This window comes from Pseudophryne corroboree, chromosome 1 (assembly GCF_028390025.1).
Source record: "Pseudophryne corroboree isolate aPseCor3 chromosome 1, aPseCor3.hap2, whole genome shotgun sequence".
Classification (NCBI taxonomy): Eukaryota; Metazoa; Chordata; class Amphibia; order Anura; family Myobatrachidae; genus Pseudophryne; species Pseudophryne corroboree.
This window is the reverse complement of record NC_086444.1, coordinates 337,773,618-337,787,486: the sequence shown is the minus strand read 5'-3', so window position 1 is coordinate 337,787,486 and position 13,869 is coordinate 337,773,618.

The following is a 13,869-nucleotide window of genomic DNA, read 5'->3' as shown; positions in this document are numbered from 1 at the left end:
CAGTTCAGACACTGCCAGCCTGAGTCAGGTCATTCCCCTCATCAGGCTTTTGCAGAAGAAGCTGGAGACATTGAAGGAGGAGCTAACACAGAGCGATTCCGCTAGGCATGTGGGACTTGTGGATGGAGCCCTTAATTCGCTTAACAAGGATTCACGGGTGGTCAATCTGTTGAAATCAGAGCACTACATTTTGGCCACCGTGCTCGATCCTAGATTTAAAACCTACCTTGGATCTCTCTTTCCGGCAGACACAAGTCTGCTGGGGTTCAAAGAACTGCTGGTGACAAAATTGTCAAGTCAAGCGGAACGCGACCTGTCAACATCTCCTCCTTCACATTCTCCCGCAACTGGGGGTGCGAGGAAAAGGCTCAGAATTCCGAGCCCACCCGCTGGCGGTGATGCAGGGCAGTCTGGAGCGACTGCTGATGCTGACATCTGGTCCGGACTGAAGGACCTGACAACGATTACGGACATGTCGTCTACTGTCACTGCATATGATTCTCTCCCCATTGAAAGAATGGTGGAGGATTATATGAGTGACCGCATCCAAGTAGGCACGTCAGACAGTCCGTACTTATACTGGCAGGAAAAAGAGGCAATTTGGAGGCCCTTGCACAAACTGGCTTTATTCTACCTAAGTTGCCCTCCCACAAGTGTGTACTCCGAAAGAGTGTTTAGTGCAGCCGCTCACCTTGTCAGCAATCGGCGTACTAGGTTACATCCAGAAAATGTGGAGAAGATGATGTTCATTAAAATGAATTATAATCAATTCCTCCGTGGAGACATTCACCAGCAGCAATTGCCTCCACAAAGTACACAGGGAGCTGAGATGGTGGATTCCAGTGGGGACGAATTGATAATCTGTGAGGAGGGGGATGTACACGGTGATATATCGGAGGATGATGATGAGGTGGACATCTTGCCTCTGTAGAGCCAGTTTGTGCAAGGAGAGATTAATTGCTTCTTTTTTGGTGGGGGTCCAAACCAACCCGTCATTTCAGTCACAGTCGTGTGGCAGACCCTGTCACTGAAATGATGGGTTGGTTAAAGTGTGCATGTCCTGTTTATACAACATAAGGGTAGGTGGGAGGGCCCAAGGACAATTCCATCTTGCACCTCTTTTTCTTTCATTTTTCTTTGCGTCATGTGCTGTTTGGGGAGTAGTTTTTGGAAGGGCCATCCTGGGTGACACTGCAGTGCCACTCCTAGATGGGCCAGGTGTTTGTGTCGGCCACTAGGGTCGCTTAGCTTAGTCACACAGCTACCTCATTGCGCCTCTTTTTTTCTTTGCGTCATGTGTTGTTTGGGGGGGGGGTTTTGGAAGGGCCATCCTGCGTGACACTGCAGTGCCACTCCTAGATGGGCCAGGTGTTTGTGTCGGCCACTAGGGTCGCTTAGCTTACTCACACAGCTACCTCATTGCGCCTCTTTTTTTTCTTCTTTGCGTCATGTGCTGTTTGGGGAGTAGTTTTTTGAAGGGCCATCCTGCGTGACACTGCAGTGCCACTCCTAGATGGGCCAGGTGTTTGTGTCGGCCACTTGGGTCGCTGAGCTTAGTCATCCAGCGACCTCGGTGCAAATTTTAGGACTAAAAATAATATTGTGAGGTGTGAGGTGTTCAGAATAGACTGAAAATGAGTGGAAATTATGGTTATTGAGGTTAATAATACTTTGGGATCAAAATGACCCCCAAATTCTATGATTTAAGCTGTTTTTTAGGGTTTTTTGAAAAAAACACCCGAATCCAAAACACACCCGAATCCGACAAAAAAAATTCGGTGAGGTTTTGCCAAAACGCGTTCGAACCCAAAACACGGCCGCGGAACCGAACCCAAAACCAAAACACAAAACCCGAAAAATTTCCGGTGCTCATCACTATTTAATATAAGAATTTTTAATGTTATTAATTGTATTTTCCTTCATGTGCAGTGCTTATAAAAGAAATGTAATAATAATAATAGTAATAATAATAATAATAATAATAATAATACCACCGTACAGTGGGGGTGATTCCGAGTTGTTCGCTCGCTAGCTGCTTTTAGCAGCTTTGCACACGCTAAGCCACCGCCTACTGGGAGTGAATCTTAGCTTTGCAGAATTGCGAACGAAAGATTCGCATAATTGCGAATAGAAATTTCTTTGCAGTTTCTAAATAGCTCGGGACTTACTCTGCCACTGCGATCAGTTCAGTCAGTTTCGTTCCTGGTTTGACGTCACAAACACACCCAGCGTTCGCCCAGACACTCCCCCATTTCTCCAGCCACTCCCGCGTTTTTCCCAGAAACGGCAGCGTTTTTCCGCACACACCCATAAAACGTCCAGTTTCCACCCAGAAACACCCACTTCCTGTCAATCACACTCCGATCACCAGAACGATGAAAAATCCTCGTTATGCCGGGAGTAAAATACCTAACTTTTTAGCAAATTTACTTGGCGCAGACGCACTGCGAACATTGCGCATTAGTAAGCGACTAATCGCAATATAGCGAAACTCGGCAACGAGCGAACAACTCGGAATGAGGGCCAGTATCTCCATGTAACGTGAGCTACTCATTGCTGCCTGCAGCCAGGTAATTGTACTGTAACTCTACAGAATGGGATCTTAAATTCTCAATTATCTGCACTTGCATTTTTCTATGTTGAGCCCTTTAATTTAAACCTTTTTTTACCCCATTGCTCATTTACATGTGACCCTCATATCCTGTGCAGTCATTTATGTGAGGCATGCTTTTCCAAATCATTTAAAAGCTTTTTCCTCCCATGGTGTTTGTTTTGTAGAATATAAAGTACATCTCCATCAGTTTTCAACAGTAGAATTATTTCCAATCCGTTTGCCTGCTTTCCTTTATACTCCTAATTATATTTCGCTGTAGCCAAGTGCTTTGATTGCTTTTAGCACATTGTTGCTGTCTTGTGCGCCTCTCAGGCTGATGCAAATGGCCTTGAATAACAAGTCATCATTATAACAGTGTGGTGTCAAAAACTAGATATATTTTTCCGCTTTCCATTGTTTCAGCAACATTATTTATCTTTCCAATCATCTTCATCGGTTTTACTGATAACATCCTCTCTGCTACCATTTGCATACAGTAGGTACAGCTAAAAGCAGCTGACATTCACGGAGTACCAATGTTGAGGAGACACTTTAGATCTGATGTTTTATGTCACTCACTGAAGTTCAATCTATAACCCTGACAGATGTACTGTATTTTTAGTTTAGAATCATCGCCAGTTTTTTATTGAAACAAAATTTACAGTTCTTTGCTCATTTAGTGCATCCCATTGGGGTTTCCATCTCAAGGACACTGTATACAGTGATATAGTGTCCTTATACTTACACATGGAATACAAATTGTGCAATCTAGCAAACTGCAATTTGCAGAACCACACGTCAGACCCTCAGAAAAAAGACAGATACTGTATTATAGACGTGGTTCTGATGGGCGAGACTGATTAGGTTGAATGCCATTGTACAATGATGCCTATAAAAACAAACATTTATGCTGCTATGGATCTGTTTCCACTAATAAATACACCAATAGGGTCCGATTTACTGGAGGTGAGGGGGACTTCGGGCGAGAATGCCTTTTTTTTAAAGCAGCAATCATTAAGAAGACTCAACCAACCTGATTTTGCCTTAGAAATGATTGCAGCATTAAAAATACGGGCATTCTCACACAAAGTCCTTCTCTTTCTTACAACTCAGACACAATTACATTTACCCCCAAGTGTTTGACGTCATACTCCAGTCATGCATTGAACCAGATAGTCTGCATCACTGGATGAAATACTTTCACATACTGTAAGAGATTTGTTTTGCCACCATTAGTTATGCAGTGTTTGCTTATGATATTCTGATACCTATTAGTGATTGTGGAATAATATTATTTTAGTGAATGTTAATAGATATAGATTAATGATCATTATAATGATACATCAAGTTGTAACATCATGTCCAATTATTGAAGTATTCTCCCATTTTTCCCATTCATTTGACCACTCAAGGCACTGTTTTTATAGGAGTTTATAAGGCTCAATTACAAAAGTGAAAACTTGCAGTGTTTATTCAATGAGCTTGGGCAAAATTACTATTTACACACTGGTTCTGGGGCTAATATAATGGAAATGATATTGTAAAAACTAACAATATGTATTTCTCATTTTTTGAGGGAGTTCAAAGTTCTACCCACAGATTATACAGCATTACTCAGTTTATCAACAGCAATGGACTTTAACAGTTAAGTGCTTTTGGGGTTTGTTCATTATCACTTAATTTCTACAAAAGTAGGTGAAAATGAACATTCATCAAAAGTAGGTAAAAATTGACATTCATTATAAAGGCAACACAGGAGGTATCACAGATACAGTATATCTCCTGCTTACATTTCAGTTCTGATCGTTGTCCCCATACACTTATTTGGGGACCTACTGTAAATTCATCAAATTCCAGAAATACAAAATTTTCAGAACTTGACACCATCTGGTAGGCAGTCTCCTTCAGGTAGGAGTCTCCAGTTTGTCTCTTTATGCTGGAAGTTGCACACGAGTGAACTCATATGCACTAGCAAGTGCTACGTTTCACTATACCTAAAGGAATGCTAATTTTTTAATCAGTTGTTTCTGTACTGGTGCAATGTTGAATTGCTCCAGTAAATTTGTATCCACTGCTGCTACCTACAGCAAGTTGGATATTTAATTATTGGAGGCCGCTCAGTCCCTGATAATGAATAGGACCTTTTGTACAATAATGCTATACAGTATGTAGCTAGAGAGTGAGATAAGATGGCAGTATATGGTTTTGTGGTGATATATACTGTACCTTGAGCATTTTTGCTTTAACTCTGAAACTTTTCTATCCTTCTATTTTGGTCACTGAAGCCTGATGTTTTGACTTTTAGGCCTTATTCTGATTTGGAAGTAAACCAAATAAAAGCAAGTACAGTTTTTGTTCAACTGGACAAAACCATGTTGACCTGTAGGTAGAGCAGATGTAACGTGCAGAGATTTAGACTTTTGTGGGTTGTATCCAAACTAAAATCTAAATTGCAGTTTAAAAATAAAGTTATTTAAAAGTTGTGGGCTACATGCAAAAGCAGCCAGTATTTACCCTGCACAGAAAAAAAATCGAAATGTATTTTCTTCCCTTGCATTGCAACATGGTTTGTTCCAGATACCAAGTTACCTGCTTTTTTTGCTTTACTTCCAAATCAGAATCAGGCCCTTTGTACAGTGAGGATTAATATGAAATTGGAGTAAACTGCATATGGCCAGCTCGGGTGTGATACACTTGATCTGTGTCAGGATGCCGGTGGTCACATGACCAACACTGTCATCCCGAGAACGAGAATGTCGTCAGGGGACAGATAATTATTTTACACCACCCTTGTCCACTTCCTTAACCTAACCCATCTGGAGTGGCAGCTAGGGATAAGATTCAGGGGGGTGGCAGCTAGGGCTAAGACTCCGGGGATGGCAGGTAGGGCTAAGTCTCGGGGGATGACAGCTTTGGGTAACCCTCTCTATTGCCTAACCCTAACACGCTCCCTGGGCCCTAACACTAACAGTGACCCCAAAACTTACCTATGGGATGTCGGTGGTCAGTGTTCCGGCACCGTGATTTAGAGTGGTTTTGTGATTCTGGTTTTGGTCACATGACCGCTGGCATCCTGACTTGCGGGATGCTAACCAGATACCGTCTAGCTCTCCACCATAAGCTGTCTGCTATAAGCTGTACACCATTTGGAACATGAAGACTACCACACCCCCTGGATGAGATTGCAGTGAGGGGCAAATTACAAATTGCATGGAAAACCTATGCATAATTGTGAAATTAATAAAAATTCATTGTTAAAAATCACTACAAAATACATTTCCTCCTTATCTGCATTTAACTGCCTACTATTATTTCTATAACTTCCTTGAACTGGGCATACACACTAGCAGATAAAAATAATCTGCTGAGCCGACAGACCAATTTTCTGACATGCAAAAAGCATTAGATATCTTGGCCATACACTGACAGAATTTTTTTTACTACCCACAGATTTTTTTGTACTGAAAATATGCTGGTCTCTGTCATATTATTATTCCCTCAAGCATGCTTACTGACTTTCTGACTTCCCCATGCGGGAAGGGGCAGCCAGGTCAGTAAAACAGGGTGCATGGCCTTGTCAGGGGTAGACGGCAAAGGGTATACAATAGATGAATGATCGCATCATCATGGCTCCATTGCTTGCTATTAAATGCCCAGAGTACCAGCATTGAATAACGGGCGGTGGAGAGGCAGGACTGTGATGACATGAATCAGCACAAATTGCTTTGCAGGTCAAGTTGGGGGAGGAGCTAGGCTCCGTGCCCTTGTTCCAGGGAAGGGGGGGGAAGAGTCGGCCCTAGGCAAACTAGGCAAATGCCTCGGGCATTTGGTATGCCTGGGGCAAAAGCAGCTTCTGCTGATTAAAATGATATGTGTCATGCCTATATTCTGTGTGTTACTGCAGCTGTATCTGCATATGAAATCACTGTGCCGTAGCATTTAATATGCAGATACAGCCACAGTCCACAATTGCACACAGAATATAGGCATGCCACATATAATTTTAATCAGCAGAAGCTGCTTGTGCATACTAGTCACATTGCAATGATAATAAAATGCATTTTCATCAAAAAAGGCGCTCGGCATTAGCAGAGCTGCCAGTTGACTCATGCCAGGCATCTCTTGCTGCATAGCATTTTGAGGCAAGATGTATAAGGACACATCTGTTTTCCAGCAGAGGCAGAGGTCACATGTTAGCGGCCGTGTGAGTGCTGTATAAAGGGCATTATGTGTGTCATGTGTATAAATGCATTAATAATGTGCGGCAAATGTGTAAGGGATACTAAGTATGTCATTATGTGTATAAGGGCATTAATAATGTGCAGCATACTGTATGTGTAAGGGACATTATGTGTATTTTGGCATTAATAAAGGTTACCATAATGTGTAAAGCGCATTATGTTTATAAGGACATTAATAATGTGTAAGGGCATTATGTGTATCATTGTGTTTATAAGGTCATTAATAAAGGATGGCATAATGTGTAAGATGCATTATGTTTAAAAGGACATTAATGAAGTGTGTCATATAGTATGGGGCATTACTGTGTGGCATTATGTGTATAAATGCATTACTAATGTGTGACATTATGTGTGTAAGGTGCTCTACTGTGTGGCGTAACGTATGGAAAGGGCAATACTGTGTGGTCTAATATGAATAAAGAGCAATATGGTGTGGTGTAATGTGTATAAGGAGCAATTCAGTGTGCTGTAATGTGAATAAGGGGCACTACTGTGAGGAGTAACGTATATAAGGTAAGTGGTACTACTGTGTGCTGTAACGTTAATTAGGGACACTACTGCATGATAAAATGTGAATAAAGTTGCACTACTGTGTGGTGTAATTTGAATTGGGCATGCTATTGTGTGGCCATGCCCCTTCCCAGCAAGAACACAACCCTTTTTGGACTGTGTGCCGAATGTGCGCACTATTCCTGTTTAAAATATAGGGGGTAGAAACAACAAAATAAGGACTGCTATGGGTGAAGGGTGATAGTGCTGGGAAAGGGGTGCATGTTCAGAGGCGGAACTAGCAGTGCTGCTAGGGGGCAGCAGCCAAAATCTTGCCTTGGGCATCATATTAGTTAGGGCCGGCTCTAGGGGGGTGGGTGCATTGTGGTCTCTGTGTTAAGGATTCTCCACCATTGGTTTTAAGCATTGATATATGTTAGCCGCTGATGATAGTCGACCATCCCTACCAGGAAGAGAGGCACCAGAGACGAATGTATTAGGGGAAAGAAAACTGAGGGCACAGGGTGAGGGAAAGGATATATGCACATTGCATGCTGCAGCTCCAGTGTCCTTGCTGATACCGTACCAGAACCCTACATACTCAGGAGATGCTGGTTACAGCAACCCCCTCCCCACACACAGATACATCCTACCATTTGCTACCATAAAGAGGGGCACCAAAGACTGAGGCATGTAAATATTAGAGGAGAGGAGGGGCTACTGAGGGAGCAGGGAGAGGCGAGGGGAGGGAGAGATGCACAGTGCAAGCTGCAAGCAGGCATTGACTCTGCTGTTGCCTCCCCCATACATTGTTGCCCCCCAATGCTACACATTAATAACCCCTCCCCCAGTGCTACATATACATACATACACCACTGCCCCCGTGGATTACACAGACTGGCTTCTGTGCTGTCACTTTCACTTAATCAAGCATCCCCCTTGATAGTGTCTTCCACCTAAAGTGCTACATGTGACATCAGTGCTTGATAGCCTCCGACACTGAAATACCTGTTGGTCGGGCAGTGGCTGCATACACTGCCCGATGAGGATGGCTTTTAACATACAAAATATCTTATTGACGGATATGCTGGATGGTACGGCATGTCCAACCGATCAATATTACCGGATCAGTCATGCGCATACACTATACTATTATCTGGTTGATCTGCCAATATCAGGCGCCTCGGCCAGATAATTGTAGTATGTATGCCCAGCATCAGAATGGAATACTGATATAAAACACTGTCTTTATTTATTTATTCATTTATGTATTTATTTGTGTTTACTGACATCAGCAATGATTCTCAGCTAGCATGGAACTAATCTTACCTCTTCTGTGGTCCGGTATTGTGATCCTATTCGGTATTCCATCGCCGGCAGTCTAAGCTGTGTCAGGATTCCGGCATCTGTATTTTGACAACCGGGATCCTGACCGGATCAAAGGCAAAACACACATCTCCTAGTCTATGAACCGTACAACAGGTAAAAATGAATTACATAATGTAAGATAATAAATAAAGTTTGCTTTTCTATGTTTTCTTTTTTAAATGTCCAGTACATGACATATTTGTAATCATAAGAATAAGTAATGTGTACAGTTATATACTAGGCACACTTTTGTGACAAAATTAGAAACCAGTGATAACCAAGCTACTGTATATTCATCTGTGGTTAAGATGGAAAATAAAGCTGAAAAATAGACATTATTGTGGCCTCTTTATGGGCAATCTCTCCACTTCTAAATACCCGCACTTTAGTAAATAGACTCCTTAAAATTATGTACAGAAATTGTGGACCTAATTTAGATCTGATCACAGCAGCAAAATTGATCTCTAATGAGCAAAACCACGTGCACTGCAGGGGTGGCAGATATAACATGTGGTGATAAATTTAGATTTGGGTGCATTATTTTGTTTCTGTACAGGGAAAATACTGGCTGCTTTATTTTTACACTGTAAGTTAGATTTCAGTTTAAACACACCCCACCCAAATCTAGATCTCTCTGCACATGTTATATCTGCCCCCCCTGCAGTGCACATGGTTTTGTCCATTAGAGAACAATTATGCTGCTGCAATCAGATCTGAATTAAGCACTATGTATGGTTGATGTAATTGTGCACATAGATAATGTAATTAGGGAAAACTGGGATATAGTTGCTGGCAGGTAAAAATTATTAATCCCTGACCAGAGACATGCATTTTTTTTTCTGAGCAAGTTTTCATACGAAACTTATTGTTTAATATAATCCATAATAATGTAAAAATGTGCTGCTACTACTATAAGCTACTTCAGGAATTATCTGTGTATTTATAATAATCAGTAATCAGTACCTGGCTCATCAGTCTACTCTGAAATAATTACTGAATGTAATTAGTTACCTTGGATGTCTAACAAGTGTAAAAAAATATACATATTTTTAACAAGAAAGGCTGTCAGGCCATGGAGGCTCCTAAACCCTATGGAAAAATCTTTTATTTTCCATACCGGGATCCACATGTTGTTCTCTATAAAATAATATATTTTAATGGCTTATAATCTAATATCTGAGCGTATTAAATCAGCATTGTAATATGTCTCCAATTATCCGAATGCACTTATTGGGGACTACTGTCCATTTCTGGAAATTCCCATCTTTCCTCTTTAATTAATAAAATTTCCAGCAACTCATTAAACATAAGAAACATAACTGGATGGAATTTCTAGACAACATAAAAAATTGGGATAATATGATCTGATTTTGGGAAAAGTCTAAACCAATTATGTGGGAGGCCAATACACCTTCTGTGCTTAGAAAGAATAGAGAAAATAATAAATACTGGATCGCTTCTGCTATGTCTTTTCTGGTGATTTGGCTTCACTAAAGACTCAGGGGCAGATGTATTAAGCATGGAAAAGTGATAAAGCAGTGGTAAGTGGAAGGTGATAACGCACCAGCCAATCAGCTCCTAACCATCATTTTTCAAACCTGTAATGATTGGCTGGTGCGTTATCACCTTCCACTTATAACTTCTGTATCACTGCTTTTCCTTCTCCAGGCTTAATACATCTGCCCCACAGTTCTTAACAATAATAAAAAAGGATAATAATTGCACTCGCCTGACCAGTATAATAGACTAGTGACCAGCCTCTCAAAATGACGAAACAACATAACAGTAATATCAGTGCCGGCGGCAGTGCTCGTCAAATGGAGCAACTATTGAATTGAATTGAATCTTGTGGCCACCAGTGCACAAAACACTTTCATTCCCCCCATAAAAATGAGGAGCAGAGTTATAATTTTAAGTCTTTTGACAAATGTAAATAAAAATTATATAGTGCTGACCAAATGTATTTACTAGGGAATATTATAAACTATTGCAACATGAGTTAACTCCCATACTATTTGAATTATATTAAACCATTTATGGGCAATGGCCATCATGCCCAAGTTTTAATTAAGCATACAGCACAATTATCCCCATTCCTAGTAATGACCTTAAGATACTCCTTCAGTCCAATCTCACTTTTACAATTCCAATATCATTGACACAAGACTTCAAAATAATTTAAATTAATTATGTGTAAATTCGTGGTAATCAATGAAAAATGGTTACAGGCTGATACCATCTTCCATTGATTATCACTATTGACTATTTACCTTTGTAGCATTGGGCCTAGTTCATACCTGATTGCAGCAGAAAATTTGTTAGCTAATGGTCAAAACCATGTGCACTGCGGGGGGGGGGGGGGGGAGAAGGGGGGAGCAGATATAACATGTGCAGAGAGGTATAGATTTGGGTGAGGTGTGTTCAGACTGAAATCTAAATTGCAGTGTAAAAATAAAACAGCCGATATTTACCCTGAACAGAGATAATATAACTAGAAATGAGCGTGTTCGGTTCTCAGAGAACCGAACCCCCCCGAACTTCGCTGCCCGAGTCCGTATCCGAGTCAGGCTCGGGTTTTCCCGCCTGCCTCGGAAACCAGAACGAGGCAAAATGTCATCATCCCGCTGTTGTATTCTCGCGGGGTTTGCATTCCATATAGGGAGCCGCACGTCCCCATTTTCACTCCGGCATTGGAGAGTGTAGAGAGAGGATGTGTCTCCGTCCTCAGTGTCCTGCATCAGTTCAGTGTTAGTGTCTTGTGCTGCATCAGTCCAGTCACAGTGGTTGTGTCCTCTTCTGCCATATGACCTACACCTCTGCAATAACCCACAGACATCTCCATGCTATATTTTCAAAAGTATGTTGATTTCTGCCTGCTGATACCTACACCTCTGCAATAACCCTTAGACATCTCCATGCTATATTTTCAAAAGTATGTTGATTTCTGCCTGCTGATCCCTACACCTCTGCAATAACCCACTGACATCTCCATGCTATATTTTCAAAAGTATGTTGATTTCTGCCTGCTGATCCCTACACCTCTGCAATAACCCACAGACATCTCCATGCTATATTTTCAAAAGTATGTTGATTTCTGCCTGCTGATCCCTACACCTCTGCAATAACCCACTGACATCTCCATGCTATATTTTCAAAAGTATGTTGATTTCTGCCTGCTGATCCCTACACCTCTGCAATAACCCACTGACATCTCCATGCTATATTTTCAAAAGTATGTTGATTTCTGCCTGCTGATCCCTGCGAACTATAACTCTTGATCTCTATTCACACCAATGTATATTTTAGCAGTGTATGTAATTGTATTTGTAGAATATTAGTACTTGCTTATAGCTGATATTCTCTCTTGTATTGATGTTGGTCAGTGGAGTGGAGTTTATTAGCATACATGGCCTGGTGTTTACTTAACACAGGGTAATATAATTCCTTTGATTAGATGTCCAATTAGCTTCAGCTGAAGCCTTTGTAAATTAGAACTAGTAAATGTTTGCATTCAGTTATGGGGCAGTTGTCTGCGGGGGCAGTTGTCAGAAGTTTAGAAATATACGAAGTTTGGAAATTACAAAGTTAGGAAATTTTAAAAAGAACAGTTAAACCAACAGTTGAACAAACATTGAAAAACATTGGAAAGCAGGTAAATCTACCATTTAACTAACATTTTCCATAAGCATTTTCCTATCTATACTTTTCTCTTTATAAACACCATGCTCCACAAACTGATTTTCCTCATAGCACTTCATGGTATCCTCTATAAAATGACATCGTCCTTCACTATTCCTGTTATTTATCGCTCTGTACACATTGCAGCCTCATTAATCCACTCCCCTCTTATTAACACTCATGAGCTTTTAACCTATCTATGTAAACTTACTGTCACATCCTCTACCTGTCACCATAAACTATCACACACCTCCCCCAACTATACCTATCTCTCTCTTCTTCTGCTTCTACTAGCTGGTGACATATCCCCAAATCCAGGTCCCATCCACATACCACGCTCACATCCAGCTGATTCACAACAGAATATAAAATCAACAAACCTTATCAACATCACTTGTCTCCCATCTACCTCCAAGTCACTAAAATGTGCTTTATGGAATGCACGCTCTGTTTGCAACAAATTAACAGCTATTCATGACCTTTTCATAGCAAAAAAATTCAATATGCTCGCTATAACAGAAACCTGGCTCACACAATCAGACACTGCCTCCCCTGCAGCACTGTCACATGGTGGCCTCCACTTCACACACACCCCCAGGCCTGGTAACCTCAAAGGAGGGGGTGTTGGAATATTACTATCCAAATGTTACACGCACATTGTTTTACCACCTGTTCCCTCACTCACATTTACATCCTTTGAGGTACACTCTATTAGGATTTTCACCCCTTTCTCTCTGCGTGTTGCAGCTATCTATCGCCCACCTGGGCAACCCAAAAAGTTTCTGGAAGAATTTTCTGCATGGCTCCCTCACTTTCTTTCCTCTGACATCTCCACCATCATTATGGGTGATTTCAATCTCTCTATTGACAGTCCACAATCTCCCCATGCCTCTAAACTACTCTCTCTAACCTCCTCTCTTGGCCTCTCCCAATGGACTGACTCCCCTACTCATCAGGAGGGCCACTGCCTTGATCTTGTATTCACCAGACTATGCTCTGTTTCTGAACTCACTAACACTCCTTTCCCTCTCTCAGATCACAACCTTATCACATGCATGCTCTCCTCCATTACTTCAAACTCAATGTCCATAAAGTCTACAAGGACACCTCTTACCCGCAGAAATATTAACGCTATTCATTTTCAACAACTATCTACCTCTCTGTAACCACTGCTTTCACCAATTTCTACATTCACCTCTCCAGAGACCGCTGTGTCACACCTTAACCAAACTCTAGTAACAGCACTTGATGAAGTGGCTCCAGCTACCCATCACACTCCACGTAGACTTAGATGTCAACCGTGGCACTCTAAATACACTAGACACTTACAAAAACTCTCACGAAAAGTTGAACGCCAGTGGCGTAAATCTCGTAGTTCAAGTGACTTTCTCACATATAAGACCACCTACCACTCTTATCGTACTGCTCTGGACACTGCCAAACAAACATATTTTCAATCTCTCATCTCTGCTCAAGCCTCTAACCCCAAGCGACTTTTTA